The sequence below is a fragment of the Eptesicus fuscus genome, chromosome 15 (assembly GCF_027574615.1).
Source record: "Eptesicus fuscus isolate TK198812 chromosome 15, DD_ASM_mEF_20220401, whole genome shotgun sequence".
Classification (NCBI taxonomy): domain Eukaryota; kingdom Metazoa; phylum Chordata; class Mammalia; order Chiroptera; family Vespertilionidae; genus Eptesicus; species Eptesicus fuscus.
In genome coordinates, this window is record NC_072487.1 from 11,256,897 (window position 1) to 11,269,718 (window position 12,822).

The following is a 12,822-nucleotide window of genomic DNA, read 5'->3' on the forward strand; positions in this document are numbered from 1 at the left end:
TGGTCCACCTTGATCTGGGTTGAGCTCTGCAATGACAGTGACCGGCAGCCAGTCAGGAGGACTCAATCATGGCCCTAGTCACTGCTGCTTCTGCCCTCTGGACCTTCTGCTCCCGGATCAGGCCCAGCCCTGTGTCTGCACAGACCTCCACCCAGGGGAAATGATAGTCACCTCCAGGGCTCGGGATAGACCTCGGGCAGAGGGTGCCACCCACACTCCACATCCACCCAGCCAGCCTTGACCTGGGGTGCGAACATGACTGGTCCTGACCCCCAAACCCACCCTGTTCCTGCTCCAGGCAGGCCCTCCCCACCTGAACCCCCCTTCACCACCACCCCTCAACACACACACACACACACACACACACACACACACACACGGTGAGGGACATAGGGCTGCTCAGGTGGGATCAGAGTGGTGGCCTGGCCTGAACAAAACTGCCCTAAGCCTCCCTGTGTTACCTCCAGGTCCTCCCGTGCAAAGGGCCACAGCCGTCCTCTGGGCTGAGTCCTGATCCAGCGGCGGGCACGCCTGAATGCACTCTCATCGCTGCCTCTCTTGAGGCCTCGGCCTCGGGACACTGGGAGACAACATGAAAACATGGTGTCCTCTCCAATGCCTTTAGCCGAGTGAGACGGGAAGGGGCAGTTATAGAATGTGGTGCATGGTTACCGGGTTCTGTTAGGCTCCATCGTCAGGAAGTGAGGTCACTGCTCATGTCTGAGGAGATGCTCGGGGTAGGGGACCCACGGGTGACCTCACTTCCTGACGATGGAGCCGAACAGAACCCGGTAACCATGCACCACATTCTATAACTGCCCCTTCCCATCTCACTGGGATAGAGACATTGGAGAGGACACCGTGTTTTCTGTTGTCTCCCGGTGTCCTGAGGCCGAGGCCTCAAGAGAGGCAGCGATGAGAGTATGTTTCGACGTGCCCGCCGCTGGATCCGGACTCAGCCCAGACGACACCTGTGGCCCTTTGCACATAGGGACCCAGAGGTAACACAGGGAGGCCCAGGGTGGTTGTGTGTGGGCCAGGCCACCACTCTGATCCCACCTGAGCAGCCTTATGCCCCCTCCGTGTGTGTGTGTGTGTGTGTGTGTGTGTGTGTGTGTGTGTGTGTTGGGGGGGGGGCGTGAAGGGGTGTTCACATGGGGAGGGGCTGCCTGGAACAGGAATAGGTTGGGTTGGGGGTGATCAGGACGAGTCATGTTCGCACCCCAGGTCAAGGCTGTCTGGGTGGACATGAAGTGTGGGTGGCACCCTCTGCCCGAGGTCTATCCCGAGCCCTGGAGGTGACTCTCATTTCCCCTGGGTGGAGGTCTGTGCAGACACAGGGCTGGGCCTGATCCGGGAGCAGAAGGTGCAGGAGGCAAAAGCAGCAGTGACTAGGGCCGGGCAGGGCTTGATTCCTCCTGACTGGCTGCCGGTCACTGTCATTGCAGAGCTCAACCCAGATCAAGGTGGAGCAGCAGCTGGTGGAGGAAGACTCCTTCCCCATGTCCAGGAGTGAGGGGCCGGTGAGCCACACCACTGAGGGCCAGGGCAGGCCTGAAGTGAGTGTGGCCACCTGGGTGTCTGGGGAGCCAGGGCCCGTGGGTGGATGGAGGACTCCTCCACCAAAGCCGACCAGGCCCAACATGCCGACAACCTCGAAGCCGCTCAGTCCCAACATGCAGATGGCCATTTTCAATTCCATGCTGAAGTACTATGCCAATGTTAATGACACCAGGCCGGAAGACCTGGAGCCCAAGGAGGCAGAGCCCAAAGGTGAGCAGGTGGGGAGGTGTGGGAGTGGGAAGGGTGGGGAGGTCCATGTGAGTTTATGGAGAGGGATTGCTGCCAGACACACAGGGAGCACCCCCAGAGCCTGGCCAGGAACAAAGACCAGCCTCAGACCACCCATCTGTTGGACTTTGGGCATGGAGGACGTCCTGTGGTGGGTCCTGGGCTGTGGCTGTGTTCTGTCTTTGTAGGACAGATGGACATGCAGGCACCTGGGTGATCTTTTCTCCTCTCCCAACTCCAGCACCAGCCCAGGAGGCAGAGGCGGCTCCTCCTGTCACACCGGAAGTCCATCCCGAGGAGCAGGATGCAGAGTTGGAGGCACCTCCACCTCCAGAGCTTTCACCACCTCCAGCAGCCTCTCCAGCTGCAGCTGTGGAGCCAGGGCCGGCCCCAGACGAAACTGAGGCCCCACCACCACTGGAGGAAGAACCCTCCCTGGAGCCCATGCTGGTTCCTGCCTCAGAGGAGGAGCTTCTTGTGGAGGAGCCAGTTCAAGGGCCACTTGTTAAATGGGCTCACCCTGTTCCAAGGGAAAAACTTGTTATACCCCCACTCCTTGATCTTTTCTGTTTCTTTTATTTATTTTATTTTTTTTTATGTTCTCCATGGCGTGATTCTGTTTTTTATCTTTTTATTTTTCTTATTTGTTTTTTTTTTGCTTATATTATTATCTTTTTTCTGTTTTAGCCTTCACTTTTCCATTGTATAATTTATTATAAATAATAAATAAATGAATATTGTTCGTATTTTAAATGGTGCCATTTCTGAGCATGAAGTACATTCCCATTGCTGTTTAAGCACCAACACAGTCTAGTTGCAGGATGTTCCATCACCCCAAAAGGAAACCCTGCACCAACAGTACTTACACCCCACACCTCCTGCCCCTAGCAACCCCTGATCTGCTTTCTGTGTCTGCTCCTTTACCTCTTCCAGATGTTTCCTAGAAATGGAATCTTGCAATAGGTGCCATTTTGTGTTTGTTGATTTTTTTTTAAATCTGAAATAGCATTTTTGTTATTTGAAAGGGAAATTCTAGGTAGTAATCAAATGTAAAGAAAAGAAAAAAGCCCTTTTAGTAAGTGTTTGCATGATCTGTGATTTCTGAGTAGAGACCTCTGTGCTAAATGTGACTCCATGGCCAGAAGCCAGTCAGGCAGTGGCTGGCTCTTCCTGTGCTCAAAACAAAAAAAGGAGAAAAATGCAGAAATCTGGAAAGAAACCACAAGCTGGAAAGCACTCTTCACAACCCGAGGACCCAAGAGAGTTTTAACATCACTGTGGCAGAGAAAACTCTCAAAAGTTGGTGTTTTCTAAAGGGACAAAGAGCAAACACAAGCACTTGCAAGGAGAGGCAGTTCTCATGCCAGGATATGTCAGAGTTGCCTGACTATCCCAATGGGCAGAGCGCACTGTCACCGTCAGACTGGCAGGCTGTGGTCTCGTGGTGACCAGGCCCCGCCTCTGGGAGGACCGTGTGCAGGACCTGTCAGAGCCCCACAGGGGCACACCTGCACCGGGCAGTGCTCACCCTAGGAGGTTACCCCACAGAAACTCTTGCACAATTTTTCAAAGCTGTATTTTCCAGACTACCCGTCAGAGCTCTGATGAAATAGCTGGGCAGTAGACAAAACACTAATGTCCATAGAAAGGGCTGGGATCTACCAGTCTTGGTCCACATGGAGGAGGGAAGCTGAGCAGCTGCTAAAGTGGGTACAGGGGTCTCTACATGCTGAAAGATGAAGACCTCAGGGGTCCTCTCACATGAGACACATGGAAAACTGTCTACATCCAGGATCCCGTCAGTCAGACCACATACATGTGATTTCAACAGGTAGACACACATATGAGAAAATGACATGATACTGTATGGAGAGAACCGTAAAGATTCTACCAAAAACTATTAGTACTGATAACTGAACTTAGTAAAGTAGCAGGATCCAAAATAAATACACCAATAATTAGCTATCACAGAGTGAAAAGAAGAAAATAATTCCATTTAAAATGGAATAAAAAATAAATTATACTGGAATAAATTTAACAAAGCATGTGAAATATCTGTACTTCAAAAATTATAAGACACTGAAGAAAGAAGTTGAAGAAGATACATATAAGTGGAAACATATACTGTGTTCATGGATTGGAAGAATTATTAAAATGTCCATACTACCCAAAGCAATTTATAGATTCAACGCAATTTCTATGAAGATACCAATGGTGTACTTCATAGAACTGGAACAAATAGTCCAGAAATTTATATGGAACTACAAAAGATACCAAATAGTCACAGCAACTTGAGAAAGAACAACGAAGTTGGAGGTATCACACTGCCTGATATCAAACTAAACTACAAGGCCATCGTAATCACACAGCATGGCACTGGCATTAGAATAGACATATAAATCCATGGATCAGAATAGAGAGCCCAGAAATAAACCCCTGTACCTATGGTTAATTAATATTTAACAACGGAGACAAGGACATACAGTGGGGTAAATACATTCTATTCAATAAATGGTGTTGAAAAATTGGACAGATAACAGCAACAAATTAAAACAACTACCTTCTTACCACATACACAAGAATAAACTCAAAATGGATAAAGGACTTAAATGATAAACTCGAAGCCACAAAAATTCTAGAACAAAACATAGGCCCTAAGATCTTGGATATTGCTCATAGCAATATTTTTTTCTGATACATCTCTTCAGGCATGGGGAACAAAAGATAAAGTAATGGGACTAAATTAAACTAAAATGCTTTTGCACAGGAAAGGTAACCAGCAACAAAACGAAAAGACAGCCCACTGTCTGGGAGAACATATTTGCCAGTGATATGTCTGATAAGCAGTGAATATCCAAAATTTATACAGAACTCAATACCAACAAAACAATCCATTTAAAAATCAGCAAAGGACATGAATAAACTCTTCTCCAAAGAGGACATAGAAATGGCCAACAGACATAAGGAAAGATGCTCAATGTCACTAATTGTCAGAGAAATGCAAATTAAAATGACAATGAGATATCATCTCACACCTGTCAGAATTGCTATCATCAATAAATTGACAATAAGTATTGGCAAGGATGTGGAGAAAAGGGAATGTTCTTGTAGTACTGGTGAGAATGTAAATTGGTGCAGAAACTATAGGAAACAGTATAGGGGTTTCTCAGAATATTAAAAATGGAACTGCTTTATGACTCAGTAATTCTACTTCTGGATATATAATCAAAGAAACCCAAAACACTAATTCAAAAAGATATATGCACCCCTACATTTATTACAGCATTGTTTACAATATTCAAGATATGGAAGCAACCCAAGTGCCCATCCTATATAATAAAAGGGCAATATGCATATTGAACCTATTGGCAGAATGGCTGGTTGCTGTGATGCACAGTGACCACCAAGGGGCAGACTCTCAATGCAGGAACTGCCCCCTTGTGGTCAGTGCACTTCCACAGGGAAAGCACCACTTAGCCAGAGACTGGCTCATGTATGGCCAGCACAGCAGCAGCGGCAGGAGCCTCTTCCACTGCCACAGCAATGCTAAGGAAGTCTGGCTAATGGCTTAGGCCCAATCCCTAGAGTGGGCCTAAGCAGGCAGGTGGACATCCCCTGGGGGCTCCTGGACTGCCAGAGGAATGTCTGACTGCTGGCTTAGGCCCGATCCCCTGGTGAGTGGGCCTAAGCCATCAGCTAGACATCCCCCGAGGGGTCCCAGACTGTGAGAGGGCACAGGCCAGGCTGAGGGACTGCCCCCTTAGTGCAAGAATTTTTGTGCACCGGGCCTCTAGTCAATAGATGAATGGATAAAAAAGTAGTGCAAAAATACTAGTATATAATGGAATAATACTTGGCCATTAAAAACAATGAAATATTACCATTTGCAACAGCATGGATGGACTTAGAGGGTATTATTGCTAAGTGAAATAGTCAGAGAAAGACAAATGCCATGTGATTTCACTTATATGTGGACTCTAGAGAATGAAATAAATGAACAAACTAAATAGAAACAGACTCATAGATACAGAGAACATACTGATTGTTGCCAGATGGGAGAGGGATTGGGGGGTTGGGTGAAGAAGATGAAGGAATTAAGAAGTACAAATTGACAGTTACAAAATAGTCCTAGGAATGTTAAGTACATCATAAGGAATATATCACTAATATTGTAGTAACTATGTATGATGCCAACTAAGTACTAGACTTATTAGGGGGATCACTTCATAAATTATATAAATTTCTAACCACTATGCTATATACCTGAAACTAATATAAAATTGAATAACAACTATAATTGAAAACTAAAATTAATAAAAAGAAATTATAAAAAAATCATGACACTTTTGAATTACTTTATGAATACAAAAAATGGAAAGATTAAATACTATGAATAATTTATTTTTAAATATAACTTACAAAATCGACCCTATTAGAAGCATAAACCCTGTACAGAACAATTGTCACAGAATAAAATGGAGGAAATATATAAAGAGTTCCCCCAATAAAAGGTCTAGATCAGTGGTTCTCAACTTTCTAATGCCATGACCCTGCTAGTGGTTCTCAACCTGTGGGTCGTGACCCACAGGTTGAGAACCACTGCGGTAGAGCCTAAGACCATCGGAAAACACAGATATTTACATTACAATTCATTAGCAGTAGCAAAATTACAGTTATGAAGTAGCAACGAAAATAATTTTATGGTTGGAGGTCACCACAACATGAGGAACTGTATTAAAGGGTCGCGACATTAGAAAGGTTGAGAACCACTGGTCTAGATAGTGTCATGGGAAGTCTGCCAAAATGTTTATAGGTCAAAATATAAAGAGAAGGTCGCACAGGGAGTGTTTGTTAGCAAGCTAAGGGATAGTTAAACTCCAGGAGAAGGTGGGGGACTGCTACACAGGGTTCCCCTAACTGGGCAGCCCCCACTGCAGCGGGGTCCCCTCCCAGAGCTACGGGCTCTGACAGGGAAACCACACCATCTTGGGAAAGGGAAAGTGGATCTTATTGGAAGCCTGAAAATCCACAACTGCAGCAACCACTGAACAGCTGGAAGCCCCAGAACACCGGTACCTAATTGGCCAAACATGCATATTCAAAGGAGCTCTTCAATCCACCACAGAAAGGTCAGATTTCAGTGGGGATAAGGAGAGAGAGAACTACATAACCAAACATCCAGAGAAGAGAGACCATGGGGAGACAAAGAAACAGCCTGCATATGAAAGAAAAGCAGGCATCACCAGAAAAGGAAGTAAATGAATTAGAGGCCAGCAACCTATCAGAGAAAGAATTTAGAGAAATGGTCATAAGGTGGCTGAAAATAATGGAAGACAAATTTGACAATATGAGTAAGAACCAAGAAAAAAATGAAGAAGAACCAAGAAGAAATGAAAAATGACATCGCTGCTGTGAAGAACTCAATAGAAAGTATCAAGAGTAGACTAGAAGAAGCAGAGGACCGCACCGGTGAGCTAGAAGACAAGATGGGAAAAAATACCCAAGTAGAGCAGCTTCTAGAAAAAAAAAAAATTAAAAGCAGGAGGAGAGCCTAAGGGAACTTTGGGACAACACGAAACAAAACAACATCCACATAATAGGGGATCCAGAAGGAAAGAAAACTGAGCAAGGAATAGAAAACCTGTTTGAAGAAATAATGACAGAAAAATCCCCTGATATAGGGAAGAAAAAAACCACACAAATCCAAGAAGCTCACAGAGTTCCAAGCAAAATGAACCCCAAAAGACTGACGCGAAAGCACATTATAATTAAATTGGCAAACACCAATGACAAAGTAAGAATCTTAAAAGCAGCCAGAGAGAGACAGAAAGTTACATAGAAAGGAACCCCCATCAGACTAGCAACTGATTTCTCAACAGAAACTCATCAGGCCAGAAGGGACTGGAATGAAATATACAAAGTCATGCAAAGGAAGGGTCTGAATCCCAGAATACTGTACCCAGCAAGGCTATCAATCAAAATTGAAAGTAAAATCAGGAGCTTCACAGACAAAAAAAGGACTAAGGGAATTTATAACCACCAAACCAGCAATGAAAGAAATGATAAAGTGTCTGCTGTAGCTCGGCGCGCGCGCTCGCTCGAGTCAAGGCTGCGGCGCCGGCACTGGGCGAGCGCCCGAGGCCTGGGCGCGCCCGCGGCCACGACCGCGCTCGGCACTGCGTTTTCTCCCGGCTGTTCCGCCCGCGGCGGCTGGTGCGGCTGGACCTGGGCTGTGGTGGGAGGGAAGATGCCACAGCCCGAGTCCCAGAAGGCCGGGATCCTGCGTTGCCGGCGCCGGGATTCACCAGAGGATCTTTCTGGGATCTTCACCTTCACCTTGAGGACCTGGTGGGGTTCCTGGAGGTAAAGCCCACAGAAGTGTGCCAGCCCCCCAGGACTGCATTCCTGGAGTTTCTAACTCTCATGCCAGTTCACACCCAGCTCCAGCACAAGTTTATAGCTCCAGCAGCTTTTGCTCCAGGTTGAGAAACCAAGATGGCGGCATAGGTTAAACACCTAACCTGCAGCCGGGCACAACAATTTCAAAAATACAACTAGAGGTCAGAACGGACATCGTCCAGAACCACAGGAAAGTTGGTGGACTGAAATGCCCACAGCTGGGGGGAAGGAGAAGGCCACGGAGACAGTCGGGGAAGCCGTAAAAGCCTGAGGTATGGAGAAACGGGCGGAGACACGAGCACACGCGCCTGCGGGGAGGATGGAACCGGAGAGGAGGGGGCGGCTGATGACCTGGCCGGAGTTCACTGGCAGGAAGGAGATAAAGGCTCCGGAGTGCGCTGAGCACCGGCTCCGATTGCACTGAACCCCATTCCGGGCGAAACCCTGGGAAACTCACTCACTTTCGCAACTCCGCCGCCCCCGCAGGCCGCCCGGCCCGGGACGCTGGGGACGCTGCCGCAGTGGCGGCGCCCGGAGCCCGGCGGCCTCCCAGCACCCGTCCCCGCCGCGCAGCCCCCGCGCGCCTGGTGCCGCGGGCCGCGCGCCCCGCACACCGGACGGAGGCCCGGGCGCCCTTTCCGTGCACCTCCCGGCGGCGCTAGACTTCAGTAGAGTTGACTGAATTCAAGGGATTAAGAAGTATAAATTGGGGGGACGCCGCGGCGGCGACGTCCGGAACGCAGCGATGGCGGTGCCTGGAGCTCGGCGGCCGCCCAGCGCCCCTCCCAGCCGCGCGGCCCTCGCGCGCCTGGTTCCGCGGGACGCGCGCACTGCGCACCGGACGGAGGCCCGGGCGCCCTTTCTGTGCACCTCCCGGCGGCGCTAGACTTCAGTAGAGTTGACTGAAATGAAGGGATTAAGAAGTACAAATTGAGAAGTTTGAAAAAGATGGCGGCGGAGGTTAAAGGCTGTTCTGTTGCCTCGCACCCAGCGAAATCGGAGGGGATGAGGTGTGGAGGTGCATGGGTCTGGCTGGTGGCAGGGGAAAGGGGCTTTTGTTCCAAACCTAAGGGAGATTAGCTCTCCATCACCCTGAAACCCATCTTCTGGCGAACCCCGGGAGACCCAGATGCCTGCGGGGAGAGGCGGGACTCTTGCGGAGGTGCGCCCAGCAATCAGTGTTTGCTGCGCTGGAGTGCGGAACGAGGGGACTTAGATACGTGGAAGGCAGAAGGACCAGACTCACAGCCATCGCGGCTCGCCGCACCATAGCCTGTTGGCGCCCTGAGACCCCGCCCCGCCCTGGGACCCGCCCCGCACGTTTTGAAGACCTGCCCTGCAAGTCTTGCAGGCACACCTGCGCCCCAAGCAATGGCTTATACATGTGGGTGGCCTGCCCTCTGGCAGCGGACCTGATGATCTGCTGTTCTAGTCAGACTGCTCCAGGGCCACTCAGACAGGAGGAAGAAACTACAGTTTTTGCTGTAATCCTTGCTGAGTGCCTAAGGCAGTAGTTGATCTACACCCCATTGGAGACCCAGAAACGAGGGCATCTAGTGGTCTGTGGGAGATGACACCAGATTTCAACCACGTGCATAAGGGACACATTCAACGGGAATATTCAGTGAGCGCCAAAGCTTTGCTGCACCAAGACTCGGCCCATAAACGTGTCTCCTGCACAGCAACTCTTCCTTTATAGACAAAGAGAGCCCCCCCAGTGACACCAACAACAATCAAGACTTAACTATACAAAGGAGGACCAAGATGGAGGAATAGGGCGGAAGCCTGATTGTTGCCTACCACAACAACTTTGAGACTACGACAAGAGAGCAGAGCAGACACCATCCAAGACCACCATAGGGCTGGCTGAGTAGATGCTCTACAACTAGAATAAAAGAGGGGTATGTGGGATGATGCTGATGCCGGTGACCCAAAGACCACACTTTAAGAACTACGGCTCAGGCGACACAAAAGAACTATGGCTCAGGCGATACAACAGCGGCCTGGAACGTGCTCGGCACAGTTCCCCCGGCGGTCTCCGGCTGAGGGGACGGCTCCACTGGCAGCCAAGCACGGACAGACGAGCCCCTATGAGACATGGGGTGGGAGACTCCGCGCTTGCTGACCTCTGAGTCCCTCAAGAATCTCAACGCCCCGGAAGCGGCCAGGTGCGCATGCTCGGCGACCGGCCACCGATGCAGACCCAAGGGCCGACGCAGCGACGCCAGACTGGCCCACCGCCATGCACCGGGTGCACTGGAGCTTCGCCGAGCCGCCGCCCGACGAGTTCTGCAGCAGCCATACTGGAGCTCTGGAAGGATGGCCAGGGGAATTGCTGAGGGGGGATTGACCGGAAGGAATTGGGATCGGGAAGACGGGGCCCCGCTGAGGCCCGGGTGCGGGCGGGGTTGCGCGCCTCTGGGCTCGGGTGTGGTCACACGCCTCTGGGTATAAGTGAGGCCTCACGTCCCTGGGTCTAGGTGAGGCCACATGCCCCTGGGTCCAGGTGAGGCCGGACTCCGGGTCCGGGTGAGGCCAAGTGCCCCTGGACCCGGATGACGCTGGATCCCGTGCCCGGGCGAGGCCAAGCGCCCCTGGGTCTGGGAGAGCCCACACACCCCTGGGTCCAGGCGAGACCATGTGTCCCTGGATCCGGGTGAGGCCGCGTGCACCTAGGCCCGGGTGAGCCCAAGTGGCCCTGGGTCTGGGAGAGGCCAAGCATCCCTGGGTCCGGGTGAGACCATGTGTCCCTGGATCCGGGTGAGGCCTCGTGCACCTAGGCCCGGGTGAGCCCAAGTGGCCCTGGGTCGGGGAGAGGCCAAGCGTCCCTGGGTCCGGGTAAGACCATGTGTCCCTGGATCCGGATGAGGCCTCGTGCACCTAGGCCCGGGTGAGCCCAAGTGGCCCTGGGTCTGGGAGAGGCCAAGCGTCCCTGGGTCCGGGTGAGACCATGTGTCCCTGGATCCGGATGAGGCCTCGTGCACCTAGGCCCGGGTGAGCCCAAGTGGCCCTGGGTCTGGGAGAGGCCAAGCGTCCCTGGGTCCGGGTGAGACCATGTGTCCCTGGATCCGGATGAGGCCTCGTGCACCTAGGCCCGGGTGAGCCCAAGTGGCCCTGGGTCTGGGAGAGGCCAAGCGTCCCTGGGTCCGGGTGAGACCATGTGTCCCTGGATCCGGATGAGGCCTCGTGCACCTAGGCCCGGGTGAGCCCAAGTGGCCCTGGGTCTGGGAGAGGCCAAGCATCCCTGGGTCCGGGTGAGACCATGCGTCCCAGGATCCGGGTGAGGCCTCGTGCACCTAGGCCCGGGTGAGCCCAAGTGGCCCTGGGTCTGGGAGAGGCCAAGCGTCCCTGGGTCCGGGTGAGACCATGCGTCCCTGGATCCGGATGAGGCCTCGTGCACCTAGGCCCGGGTGAGCCCAAGTGGCCCTGGGTCTGGGAGAGGCCAAGCGTCCCTGGGTCTGGGTGAGACCATGTGTCCCAGGATCTGGGTGAGGCCTCGTGCACCTAGGCCCGGGTGAGCCCAAGTGGCCCTGGGTCGGGGAGAGGCCAAGCGTCCCTGGGTCCAGGTGAGACCATGTGTCCCTGGATCCGGGTGAGGCCTCGTGCACCTAGGCCCGGGTGAGCCCAAGTGGCCCTGGGTCTGGGAGAGGCCAAGCGTCCCTGGGTCCGGGTGAGACCATGTGTCCCTGGATCCGGGTGAGGCCTCGTGCACCTAGGCCCGGGTGAGCCCAAGTGGCCCTGGGTCTGGGAGAGTCCAAGCATCCCTGGGTCCGGGTGAGACCATGCGTCCCAGGATCCGGGTGAGGCCTCGTGCACCTAGGCCCGGGTGAGCCCAAGTGGCCCTGGGTCTGGGAGAGGCCAAGCATCCCTGGGTCTGGGTGAGACCATGCGTCCCTGGACCCGGATGAGGCCTCGTGCACCTAGGCCCGGGTGATCCCAAGTGGCCCTGGGTCTGGGAGAGGCCAAGCGTCCCTGGGTCCGGGTGAGACCATGTGTCCCTGGATCCGGATGAGGCCTCGTGCACCTAGGCCCGGGTGAGCCCAAGTGGCCCTGGGTCTGGGAGTGGCCAAACGTTCCTGGGTCAGGGTGAGACCATGTGTCCCTGGATCCGGGTGAGGCCTCGTGCACCTAGGCCCGGGTGAGCCCAAGTGGCCCTGGGTCTGGGAGAGGCCAAGCGTCCCTGGGTCCGGGAGAGACCATGTGTCCCTAGATCCAGGTGAGGCCTTGTGCAACTAAGCCCGGGTGAGGCCACGTGCCCCTGGGTCTGGGAGAGGCCAAGCGTCCCTGGGTACGGGTGAAGCCAGATCCTGGGTCCGGGTGAGGCCGTGCGCCCCTGGATCCATCCGGGTGAGGCTGGGTCCCAGGCCCGGGTGAGACCATGCGCCCCTTGGGTATGGGTGAGGCCACGTGCCCATAGTCCGGGTGACGCCGTGCCCCTGGGTCCAGCCGAGACCAAACCAGAGGGAGTCGGACCTCCATTACCACCATTTGTCCACCATCCAGAGCTGAGGGGTCAGTGCTGACATGTACACATAAGGAACTACTGGACATCGAAATTGGGTCTCAAAAGAACTGTTGGTCCAGGGGGAAGCTCGCCACAGATTGATTCATTTGCCTATCAGCATAAATATT